The sequence below is a fragment of the Tamandua tetradactyla genome, chromosome 1 (genome assembly GCF_023851605.1).
Source record: "Tamandua tetradactyla isolate mTamTet1 chromosome 1, mTamTet1.pri, whole genome shotgun sequence".
NCBI lineage: Eukaryota > Metazoa > Chordata > Mammalia > Pilosa > Myrmecophagidae > Tamandua > Tamandua tetradactyla.
Window position 1 is genome coordinate 129,191,809 of NC_135327.1, and position 12,669 is coordinate 129,204,477.

Sequence of the window (12,669 nt, forward strand, 5' to 3'; positions counted from 1 at the left end):
TATGTGTGAGAGCAAAGCAAAAAATATTTATTTGATACAAAATTTATACTTTGATTAGTACATCTCCTAATATATCTTATATGGACAGTTTAACTGAATGCCGTAAGTATGTGGAACCTTGAATAGGGCATGAGATTTGGTAGATTTGTCCAGAGTGATACCCTGATAAATACCAGAGTGATTTGAACAGTGAATATAAAAGTATTTGCAAAATCCCCTTGGGGGAATGGTGAGAAAGGGGGAAAATTCAAATTCCCCATTTGGAGAGTTCCTGATATTCTCACAAGCAGTGGGGACAACAAAATCAATAGGCCGAGCCCTCAATCTTGAGGTTTGTTCATATGAAACTTAGGCCTGCAAAGGACAGACTAAGCCTACTTAAAATTAGGCCTAAGAGGCACCCCCAGAGAACCTCTTTTGTTGCTCAGATGTGGTCTATCTCTCAGCCAACAGGGCAAGCAAACTCACTGCCCTCCCCCTTCTCTACATGGGACATGACTCCCAGGGGGGTAAACCTCCCTGTCAATGTGGAAAACAAATCCTAGAATGAGCTGGGACTCAGCATCAAAGGATTGAGAAAACCTTCTCGACTGAAAAGGGCAAGAGAGAAATGAGACAAAATAAAGTGTCAGTGGCTGAGAGATTTCAAACAGAGTTGAGAGGTTATCCTGGAGGTTATTCTTATACATTATATAGATATCCCCTTTTTAGTTTAAGATGTATTAGAGTAGCTAAAGGGAAGTGCCTGAAACTGTAGAGCTGTGCTCCAATAGCCATGTTTCTTTAAGATGATCATATAATGATACAGCTTTCTAAAATAACTGTGTAGTTGTGAAAACTCTGTTCTCATGTTCCTTTTATACACGGTATAGACAAGTGAGTAAAAAATAAGGATTAAAAGTAAATAAATAATGGGGGAACAAATGTTAAAATATATTCGGTAGAGGGAAATACTAGTGATCAATGAGAGGGAGGGGTCAGGGGTAAAGTATGTGTGAGTTTTTTCTTTTTTCTTTTTCTTTTCCTGGAGTGATGTAAATGTTCTGAGATATGATCATGGTGATGAATATACAACTATGTGAGCCACGGACTGCACACCAAGTATGGAATGTTCATACACTAAGTATGTTCATACACGTATGTTGATTGGTTTTATTAATAAAAATTTTACAAAAAGATGCAGATAAAGTATGTGATAAATTTCCAAGGTCAAGTTATGCTTTTAAAAACAGAACAAAAACAAAAATACCACACTAATAATGGAAAAAAATATTCTTAACCTAATAGAGAATATTTCATATACCAAACAAATAAAAACCCGAAGACTCCACAAAATCCTACAGCAAATATTATATTCAGTAATAAAACAACAAAGAGATTTCCTTTAAAATCAAATTTAAAATCAAGAATGCTCAGAATTATCATATTTATTCATTTGTATACTTATAAAAAACTTTGTTTCTTGCAACTTGAATAAAAGTACCTTATAACAAAGACCTTATCTATTTTGTTTACATTTTTATCTCCAGCACCTATGACAATGACAGGTGTGTAGCAGATGCAGAATAAAAATTTATTAATTATTTATTCATTATTAAAGAACTGGGGAGGACGCTGAGTGTACAAAGACTAGTAGAAGAAATTCTTGTTTTAAGATAGCATAAAGGTTGATTTCAGCCCCTTTTTTCCAGGAAAACATCTAAAAGCAATAAGGAAAATAAGAAATGAAAACAGAAATTCTATCTCTAGAGAAACTATAAACAGATAAAATCCCAAATCACAAAATAGATAGCAGGACTTCCACAAGGTAATAGAAATCAAGGAAGGGTAAGTATAGCAGGAAGTACATTCAGCAAAGAATGCTTCCATGGTAAGGAGAAACTCGGAAGAGAAAGGGCCAAATGAGAAATCACACAATCAACACATATTTTCAGGGATCAGGTTGTCTCTGGTAAAGGGGAAAAGAGTGCTTGCTTCGGCAACACATAAATACTAAAATTGGAACATTACCGAGATGATTAGCATGGCCTTACACAAAGATGACATGCAAATTTGTGATATGTTCCATATTTTCCTGGAATTGTGGAATTGCTACCCATGCCAAACTCTGAAATCTGTTCTACAACTACTTGTTGTGATGTGCTTTGATATTTGTTGTTTTTTTGTATATACGTTATTTTTCACAAAAAAGAGAAAAGGTCAATTGTGATGATAAAAGCACAGCTAGATGATGAAAAAATATATATGTACATGGATATGTGCGTTTGTGTGTGTGTATGTATATATATGCATTTTAACTGCATAAAGAAACTGAAAGAATGCACAAGAAAATATAAAAATTGTTACCATTTCACCTGCCATGCAGGAGACCTGGGTTTGATTCCTGGTCCATGCACTTCCCCCAAAAACAAGCAAGCAAGTAAAGCAAACAAAAAAATTCAACAAATGGTGCTACAATATCAGCATAGTCACATGGAAAAATAATGAAATGTGACCCCACCATACAGCATACAAAAAAAAAATTGTTGCCAATTTGGAGCAGGGACGCAACTGGATGGATGGGATGGGCATGGGACTGAAATTTTCCACACTGATTTCTGAGCTATGGGAATATATTACCCATTTGAAAATCCAAAAAGGAAAAGACATCGTGCATTATAGAAAAATTATGCTGTTTATTTCATCAAGTACGCCAAACTGAATCATGGAATCATAAGAAAAATCCAAATAAGCATGGAATACAACATTGGCCCCTTTCCAACATAAATTCCCTTCATTTTGTTCCAGAGAAAAACTCAGCTACTTCAAATATAAATAATAAGAAAGGAACCAGTTCAAGATTAACAGAACTATATTACAAGATAAAGAAAGCAAAAGTAAAATAAGAACAGGAAGAAAATCACAGTAAGGACATGGAGGCAAAAATAAGAAGAATGATTAAAAACAAATTGAAATAAAGAGTTAAAAAGGATTAGTAGACAAAATCAACTAAATACTAAAGCAGGCTATAATGGGTAAATGAGGGACAAAAACTATGACATATAAAACAAAAATAGCAAAATGGCAGAAGTAACTCCTGTCTCACTGGCAATTACTTCAAATTAAAGTTAAAGTAAACTCTCTTTGGATTAAACTCTCCAAAAGGCAGATGCTACAGAATGGATAAAATAACATGATCCAATTCTATGCTGCTTACAAGAGACTCACCTAAAGCACTGTTCTAGTTTGCTAGCTGCTGGAATGCAACACACCAGAGACGGATTGGCTTTTAATAAAAGGGGATTTATTTATTTTGGTTCTTCAGAGGAAAAGCAGCTAACTTTCCACTAAGGTTCTTTCTTATGTGGAAGGCACAAGATGGTCTCTGCTGGTCTTCTCTCCAGGCCCCTGGGTTCCAACAACTTTCCCTGGGGTGACTTCTTTCTGCATCTCCAAAGGCCTGGGCTGAGCTGCTAGTGCTGAGATGAGGAATGCCGAGCTGCTTAGCAGTGCTACGTTGCAATCTCTCATTTAAGCACCAACCAATTAAGTCAAACATCACTCATTGCAGCAGACATGCCTCCTAGCTGACTGCAGATGTAATTGGCAACAGATGAGGTTCACGTACCATTGGCTTATGTCCTCAGCAACAAGACTAGGTATGCTCACCTAGCCAAGTTGACAACTGAATCTAACTAACACAAGCACAAAGACAAAAATAGTTGAAAGTTAAAGGATGCAAAAAGATATTCCATGCAAATGAATCAAATCAAGAGAGAGCAAGTCCAAAACTGTTAAAAGAGAACAAGGACACTGAATATCGATAAAAGGTCAATTCATCAAGAAGAAATAGCAATTATAAACATATATCCCACCTGACAACAGAGCCCAAAATACATGAAGCAAACACTGACAGAACTGAAGGGACAAACAGATAATTCGGTAATAGTAGGAGATTTCAATATGCCACTTTCAATCATGGATAGAATATCTAGAAAGAAAATTAAGAATACTGAAGTCTTGAACAACTATAAACCAATTAGTCATAAGAGACATATATAGAACACTTCATCTAACAGGAGAATATACATGCCTCTCAAGTGTACATGGATCCTTCTGCAGCACAGATCATATGTGAGGTTATAAAACAACTCTCAATACATTTTAAATGACTGAAATAATTCAAAATGTCTTCTCTAGCAAAACTGGAGTAAAGCAAAACTGGAGTGAAGCTAGATATCAATAAGAGAGGGAAAACTGGATTATCACTAATATATGGAAATTAATCAGTACACTTTTAAACAATCAGTAGATCAAAGAGAATTCACAAGGGAAATTAGAAAATGTACAGAGATGAGTAAACACAACATGTAAAACTTATGAGATTCAGTAAAGGCAATGCTCAGAGGAATATATACAGTAGTAAATGGCTACATTAAAAAAGAAGAAAGATCTCAAATCAATAACCTAACTTCGTATCTCTAGGAACTAGAAAAATAATAATAAACCAAACCTAAAATAAGTAAAAGAAAGGGCATAAAAAGATTAGAGTGAAGATAAATGAAACAGAGAAGGAAAAGAACAAGACAATCAATAAAACTCAAAGCTCATTCTTCAAAAAGATTGATAAAATTGATTAACTTTTAGCTAGACTAACAAAAAAAAGAGAGGACACAACAAAAATCTGAAGTAAGAAGGGGGACATTATAAATAAGTTTATACCAACAAATTAGAGAAGTGGGTAGAAAGGACAAACTCCTAGAAACAAAAATTACTTAAATGGACTCGTGAAGAAATAGACACTCTCAAAAGACCAATAAAAAAGAGATTAAATTACTAATCGGAAATTTCCTAACAAAGAAAAGTTGAGGACCAGATGGTGATTCTTCCAAACATTAAATGAATTAACACCAGTCCTTCTCAAACTATCCCAAAAAACTGAAGAGAGAACACACCTAACATTCTCTGAGGCCATTATTCTAAAAACCAAATAAAGACACCTCAAGAAAAGAAAGGAAAATTACATACCATTATCCCTTATGAATATACATGCAAAAACCCTGAAAAATACTAGCAAACCAAATATAACTTTTATTTCTAAATTCTGAGATGCTGAGCTTTTTGTGTATAGCCTGGTCATTCCATGGAACTTTGGCTATTTGTGTGATATCTGCGACTCAGAGCTAGAGTTCTGCAACTATGAAAGTAAGTGTTACCCCATAAAGCAACTATTAAAAACACTGAAAAAGTGATCAGACTTCAATTAGATATATGAATGAGGTTGATCTGGGTAGTACTAAGATAAACCAGTCTAAAGAGTAAAGGATGATATTATCTGTATTTTAAAACTTCAAATTCTGTGTAAGGCCAAAGAAAGGGATGCTTATTTGTACTAAATTTATGTTTTCAGTAGCACGCTATCTAATCTAACTTGTATGGTCAGCTTATTCAAACACCATAATTACATGGAACCTTGAATAGGGAGTTAGATCTTGTTAGTTTGTAGAGGTTGGCGTGATGCCCTGAAATGTCCCAGAGCAGAAGGGCAAAAAGTATTTGCAGACTTCTGGAGAAGATGGTGGCTTAGTAAGACGCGCGGGTCTTAGTTCCTCCTCCAGAAAAGCAACTAAAGAAACAGAAACAATACAAAACAGCTCCCAGAGCCATGACAGAGACCAAAAAGACAGCGTACCCCATTCTGGAACGGCTGAACAGGCAGGGAGAATCCGCTGCGGTGAGATACCCGAGGGGCGCGCGTTTTCCCGGCCGGGGCGACTGGCGACTGGGGTCCCCTCCACCCACGTGGCTCCCCGGTCTGACTGGGAACGCTGGATAGCGGGGGCCTTCCCACCACGCTTGGCATCCCGGGCCAGCTGGGCAATTTGGACCGGCACTCCCCCAAGCTGCGGCGGCCGGTGACCCCCGCCTCCACGCGCGGTTTCCCGGGCGACTGCGAGATTCGGATTGGCAAGTTAAAGGAGCCACAGCATCTTTTACTGGTGGGCCCCGCAGACAGACGAGCGCCACGAGCGCCACCTACTGGGCAGGAAAAGAAAAACAGAGCCCAGAGATTTCACAGAAAAACCTTTCAACCAGCCGGGTCCCACACCCAGGGAAAACTGATCAAATGCCCAGACACCAGCAGAAAATAATGGATGACGCTCGGAAAATTGAAGATATGGCCCAGTCAAAGGAACAAACCAATAGTTCAAGATAGCTCTGTATCCTGAGTTACAGGAGCTGAGACAACTAATGCTGAATATACGAACAGAAATGGAAAAAGTCTTCAAAAACCAAATCAATAAATTGAGGGAGGACATGAAGAAGACATGGGCTGAACAAAAAGAAGAAATAGAAAATCTGAAAAAACAAATCACAGAACTTATGGGAGTGAAGGACAAAGAAGAAAAAATGGAAAAAACAATGGATACCTACAATGGTAGATCTAAAGAGACAGAAGCTACAATTAGTGAACTGGAGGATGGAACATCTGAATTCCAAAAAGAAACACAAACTATAGGGAAAAGAATGGAAAAACTTGAGCAGGGGATCAGGGAACTGAATGACAATATGAAGCGCACAAACATACGTGTTGTGGGTGTCCCAGAAGGAGAAGAGAAGGGAAAAGGAGGAGAAAAACTAATGGAAGAAATTATCACTGAAAATTTCCCAACTCTTATGAAAGACCTAAATTTGCAGATCCAAGAAGTGCAGCGCACCCCAAAGAGAACAGACCCAAATAGGCATTCTCCAAGACACTTACTAGTTAGAATGTCAGAGGTCAAAGAGAAAGAGAGGATCTTGAAAGCAGCAAGAGAAAAACAATCTGTCACATACAAGGGAAACCCAATAAGACTATATGTAGATTTCTCAGCAGAAACCATGGAAGCTAGAAGACAGTGGGACGATATATTTAAATTACTAAAAGAGAAAAACTGCCAACCAAGACTCCTATATCCAGCAAAATTGTCCTTCAAAAATGAAGGAGAAATTAAAACATTTATAGACAAAAAGTCACTGAGAGAATTTGTGACCAAGAGACCAGCTCTGCAAGAAATACTAAAGGGAGCACTAGAGTCAGATACGAAAAGACAGAAGAGAGAGGTATGGAGTAAAGTGTAGAAAGAAGGAAAATCAGATATGATATATATAATACAAAAGGCAAAATGGTAGAGGAAAATATTATCCAAACAGTAATAACACAAAAAGTTAATGGACTGAATTTCCCAATCAAAAGACATAGAATGGCAGAATGGATTACGACCCAGCAATATCACTGCTAGGTATCTACTCAAAGGACTTAAGGGCAAAGACACAGACAGACATTTGCACACCAGTGTTTATAGCAGCATTATCTACAATTGCAAAGAGATGGAAACAGCCAAAATGTCCATCAACAGACGAGTGGCTAAACAAACTGTGGCGTATACCTATGATGGAATATTATGCAGCTTTAAGACAGACTAAACTTATGAAGCATGTAATAACATGGATGGACCTAGAGTACATTATGCTGAGTGAGTCTAGCCAAAAACTAAAGGACAGATACTGTGTGGTCCCACTGATGTGAACCGACATTCGAGAATCAGCTTGGAATATATCATTGGTAACAGAGACCAGCAGGAGTTAGAAACAGGGTAAGATAGTGGGTAATTGGAGCTGAGGGGATACAGACTGTGCAACAGGAATAGATACAAGAACTCAAAAATGGACAGCACAATAATACCTAAGTGTAATGTAACTATGTTGGAACACTGAATGAAGCTGCACCTGAAATATAGTTTTTTGTTTGTTTGTTTGTATCTTTTGTTTTTGTTTTTTTCTTTTTCCTTTTTTTATATATATATTTTTTATTAGTATTATTAATTTAATTCTCTTCTCTATATTAACATTCTATATCTTTTTCTGCTGTTTTGCTAGTTCTTTCCCTAAATCGATGCAAATGTACTAAGAAATGATGATCATGCATCTATGGGATGATACTAAGAATTACTGAGTGCATGTGTAGAATGGAATGATTTCTAAATGTTGTGTTAATTTCTTTTCTTTTTTTTGATTAATAAAAAAAAAAGTATTTGCAAAGTCCCCTTGAGGGACTGTGGAAAAAGTGGAAATATTAAACAACTTTCCCACCTGGGGAGGAACCTGCTATTCCTGCAAGCTTTGGGGGCTGTCAATTTGATGGGCAAGGCCCTCAATCTTGGGACTTGCCCTCAGGAAATTTATTCCTGCCAAGGAATAGCTACGCCTACTTATGATTCTGCCTAAGAGTCACCCCTAGAAAACCTCTTCTGTTGCTCAAATGTGGCCTTTCTCTCTAGGCTAACTCCACAGGTGAACTCACTGCCCTCCCCTATGTGAGACATAAATCCCAGAGGTGTCAATCTCCCTGACAATGTGGACCATGGAATGCCCTGGCATCGTGGGAATATGAGTCTTCTTGACAAAAGGCAAAGATAATGAAGCAGGATAAAGTTGTAGTGGCTGAGAGATTTCAAAGAGAGTCTAAAGGTCTTTCTGAAGGTTATTCTTATGCAGTATATAGATACTCCTTTCCAGTTTTTGGTGTATTAGAGTAGCTACAGGGAAAAATCTAAGCTGTTGAACTGTAATCCAGTAGCCTTGATTCTTGAAGATGAATGAGTAACTATAGAGTTTTTAAAGTGTGAACATGTTTGTGTGAAAACCTTGTGATGGATTTTCCCTTTATCCAGTATATATGGATAGATGAGTAAGAAAAAAAAAAAAGCAAAAATAAAGAAAGAAAGAATAGGGGGGATGGGAGTATTGGGATGCTTTGGGTGTTCTCTTTTACTTTTATTTTTATTGTTTTTGGAGTAAAGAAAATGTTCAAAAATCAATTGTAATAATGAATGCATAGCTTTATGATGATACTGTGAACCACAGACTGTAAACTTTGGATGACCAGTCTCATAAAAAAAAAAAAAAAAAAAAGCAGTGGTAAAAGCAGACATCCTTGTCCTGTTCCTGACCTTAGAGGGAGTCTTTTGTCATTGAGTATGTTGCAAGCTGTGGACTTTTAATAAATTCCTTGATCATGTTGAGGAATGTCCCCTCTATTCCTATTTTTTCTGAATGTTTTAAATCAAGAAAGGGTGCTGGATTTTATCAAATGCCTTTTCTGCATCAATTGAAATGATCATATAATTTCCCCCCACTTCATTCTATTGATTGTGTAGTAAAGTAATGGATTTTTCTTATGTTGAATCACCCTTGCATTCCTGGAATATATCTCATGTGGTTTTGGTGACTCTCTTCTTTCAACTAGCATAGTATTTTCAGGAGCCATCAATATTGTAGCATGTATTGGTACTTCTTTTTATGGCTGAATGATATTCTTTTTATGGGTCAGCTATATTTTGTTTATCTATTCATCAGTTGATGTGAATTTGGGTTGTTTCCACTTTTTTTTTTTTTTTTTTTTTTGGCATGGGTAGGCTCTGGGAATCAAACCTGGGTCTCTGGCATGGCAGGTAAGAATTCTGCCATCGAGCCACTATTGCCCGCCTTGTTTTAACTTTTGATTATTATGAATAATGCTGCATGCCATTTTCAAGCTATTAAGTACCCCAGAAAAGCCATGTCCTTTCATCCTCATTTAATATTGCTGGATGGAATCTTTTTTATTGTTTCCATGGACATATGAGCCACCCAATTGTGGGTGGTAACTTTTGATTAGATGGTTTCCATGAAGACGTGTCTCACCATTTAAGGTGGTGTTGCTTACAGGAGCCCTTTAAGAGGGAACCATTCTGGAAAGGCTTTAGAACCAAGAGAGCCAGAGAGAGAACAGACAGAGCCCTGGGAAAGCCACTGAAGATTCCTGGAGAGAAAGCTAGCAGATTTTGCTATGTGCCTTTCCAATTGAGAGAGAACCCTGAGCATAACTGGTCTTTCTTGAGTGAAGGTGACCTCTTGTTGGTGCCTTAATTTGGACATTTCCACAGCCTTAGAATTGTAAACTTGCACCTTAATAAATTCCCCCTTTTAAATATCTCAGGTATATTGCATTCTGGCACCTTGCAAACTAACACATGCTGCTATGAACATTCATGTATAAGTTCTTTTTGAACATGTTTTCAACTCTCTTGGGTACATTCCTAGAAGTTAAATTTAAATGTGATAATTCCATGTTTAATTTTTTAGGAACCACAAAACTAACTCACAGCAGCTCCATCATTTTACAATTCCCACCAGCAATATAAGGGTATTCAAACTTCTCTTCATTGTCCCCAACACTTGCTAACTGATATGTTTTTGTTTATAGCCATCCTAGTGTATATGAAATGGGATCTAATGTGGTTTTGATTTACATTTCCCTAATGGCTAATAATGTTTGAGCATCAAGTGCTTACTAACCATTTGTACATCTTTGGAAAAATATCTATTCAAGTCTTTTGTCCACTTTTTCATTGGGTTGTTTGTCTTTCTGCTGCTGAGTTGTACGAGTTCTTATTTACTAGATGCTATACTCATCACGTATATGATCTACACACATTTTCTCCCATTCTGTGGAAGAACATTTTCACTCTTTTGATAATGTCCTTTGATAGCAAATGTTTTTCATTTTGATGATGTCCAATTATTTATTTTTTATTTTGCTGTTTGTGGTTTTGGTATCATGATTTAGAAATGACTGCCAAATCCATGGTCCCAAAGATTTACATTTATATGGCCTTCTAAAAGTTTTATAGCGCCTTCTAAAAGTTTTATAGCGTTACTTCTTACATTTAAGTCTTTGACCCATTTCAAGTGGGTCTCAAGATTCAAATTCATTCTTTTGCTTATAATTATCCAGTTGTCTCAGTACCATTTGTTGAAAAAAACACTCTTTCCTCATTAAATGCACTTGGCACCCTTGTTAAAAATCCACTGCCCTTAGATGCATCTGTTTGTTTCCAGGCTTTCGGTTCTATCCTACTGCACATATGGCTGTCCTTATGTCAATGACATGCTGTTTTGATTACTGTAGCTTTGTAGTAAGTTGTGAAATCTAAATGTGTGAGTCTTCCAACTTTGTTCTTTTCCCAAGATTGTTTTCGTTATTTAGGGTTCCTTGAAATTTAATACAAATTTTAGAATCGACTTGTCCATTTCTGGTGAAGAAAAAGGCTGTTGGAATTTTGGTAAGGATTGCACTGAATCGGCAGATCCATTTGGATATATTGGCACCTTAATGTTAAATTTTTTATCCATAACACAAGCTATCTTTCCACTTATTTAGGTCTTCTTTAATTTCTTTTAACAATGTAACATCAGTTTTTAGGTTAGTTCATTGAAATTAAGTTAAGAATTTAGTTTCCCAGTCACACCAGTCACATTTCAAGTTCTGAATAGCCACCTGTAGTTACCCCACTGGATAACATGGCCTAAAAATATATTTGTGGACATTATATATAGTTAAGGTAACTGATACCTTCCAGGTCAGAAATATGAGCCTTAATGACAATAAGCAGAAATACACAAACACAAATTGCTACAACAATAAAAACTAACCACACAGGGAACAATTAAGAAGGCAGAACATAAAGGAATATAACAGAATGAAGACCCAATATAATAATAAATAAGATTTTTTCTTATGAAAAGAAAAAAATAGATAATAAAAAAGCAACTATATTCTGTCCATACAAAACAAATCTAAAACCAAATGGATTCACCTACGGTTACTTTTAGATTATTGATATAAACAAACAAGGAATAAAAAACAAGCAATTCCGCAAGACTGAAATAAGACCAAATAAAAGGTATACCTCGTAAATACAAACAAAAAGAAGGCTGAAATTAATTCTGTAGAGGCAGTTACCTAAGGATTAGAAAGCACTATGTGACACTAACAATGACAAATAATTCTACAATTGTTCACCAAGTAACAGTAACAACAACACAAAAAAGGAAAAACTACAAGACAGCTATTGAGAAACACACACAGTAGTAGTTGTCGATTGTAACTGACCTTGCCAGTGACAGGTCACATAGGCAAAAATTAAGGATTACAGATAATATAAATCACACAATTAATATTAAAGATCCTTGTGAAAATAGAGAATATATCTAATATTAACAATCTCATGTTAACATTTGCAGAAATTAAATAGGTAAGACTGAAAGGAATACATTATGATTTAAAAGTTCTATTCCGCAAGAGATACCCTAAGAGAGTGAAAAGGCAAACTGCAGTCTGGGAGAAGACATGTGCAACACATATAACAAAAGTTCATATCCATCCTACATAAAGAACTCCTACAAAAAGAGTAAGAAAAAGGCAGACAACCCAATACTAAATGGGGAAAGATTTGTTAGACAATGCTCAAAAGAAGAAATCCAACTAGCCAAGAAACTATGAAAATATGCCCCATCTCATAAATAATCCAGAAAATGCTGATGAAAACCACAATGAGATTTCTTCCATTGTGCCTATGCCAACTGGTGAGGATCTGGAGAAAAGGAAATGTAAAATCATTTTAACTCCTTTGGAAAAAAGTTAAGCGTTATCTACTAGAGTTGAAGACATGTATACCTACTGACCTAGAAATTCCACTCAACAGAAATGCATGTAATGTACACCAGAAAATGTGTAAGAAAGTACACTGCAGCATTACACACCCTAGTCCATAACTGGAAATTTCTCACAAGTCTATTAGCAGTAGAAGAGTTAACTGTTATGTC

At 36.3% G+C, this 12,669-nt stretch overlaps 1 protein-coding gene and 1 non-coding gene across 5 annotated transcripts in view; one reads left to right on the forward strand and one right to left on the reverse strand.

Annotated features, from left to right (window-relative positions):
• RUNDC3B (RUN domain containing 3B) overlaps nt 1-12,669 on the reverse strand; it is a 247,086-nt gene that overhangs the window by 93,935 nt on the left and 140,482 nt on the right. The gene's annotated exons all lie outside the window — the stretch shown is intronic.
• Nucleotides 1,967-2,074, forward strand: LOC143653531 (U6 spliceosomal RNA). Its single transcript, XR_013161351.1, has one exon. It is a non-coding gene; the product is annotated as a U6 spliceosomal RNA (small nuclear RNA).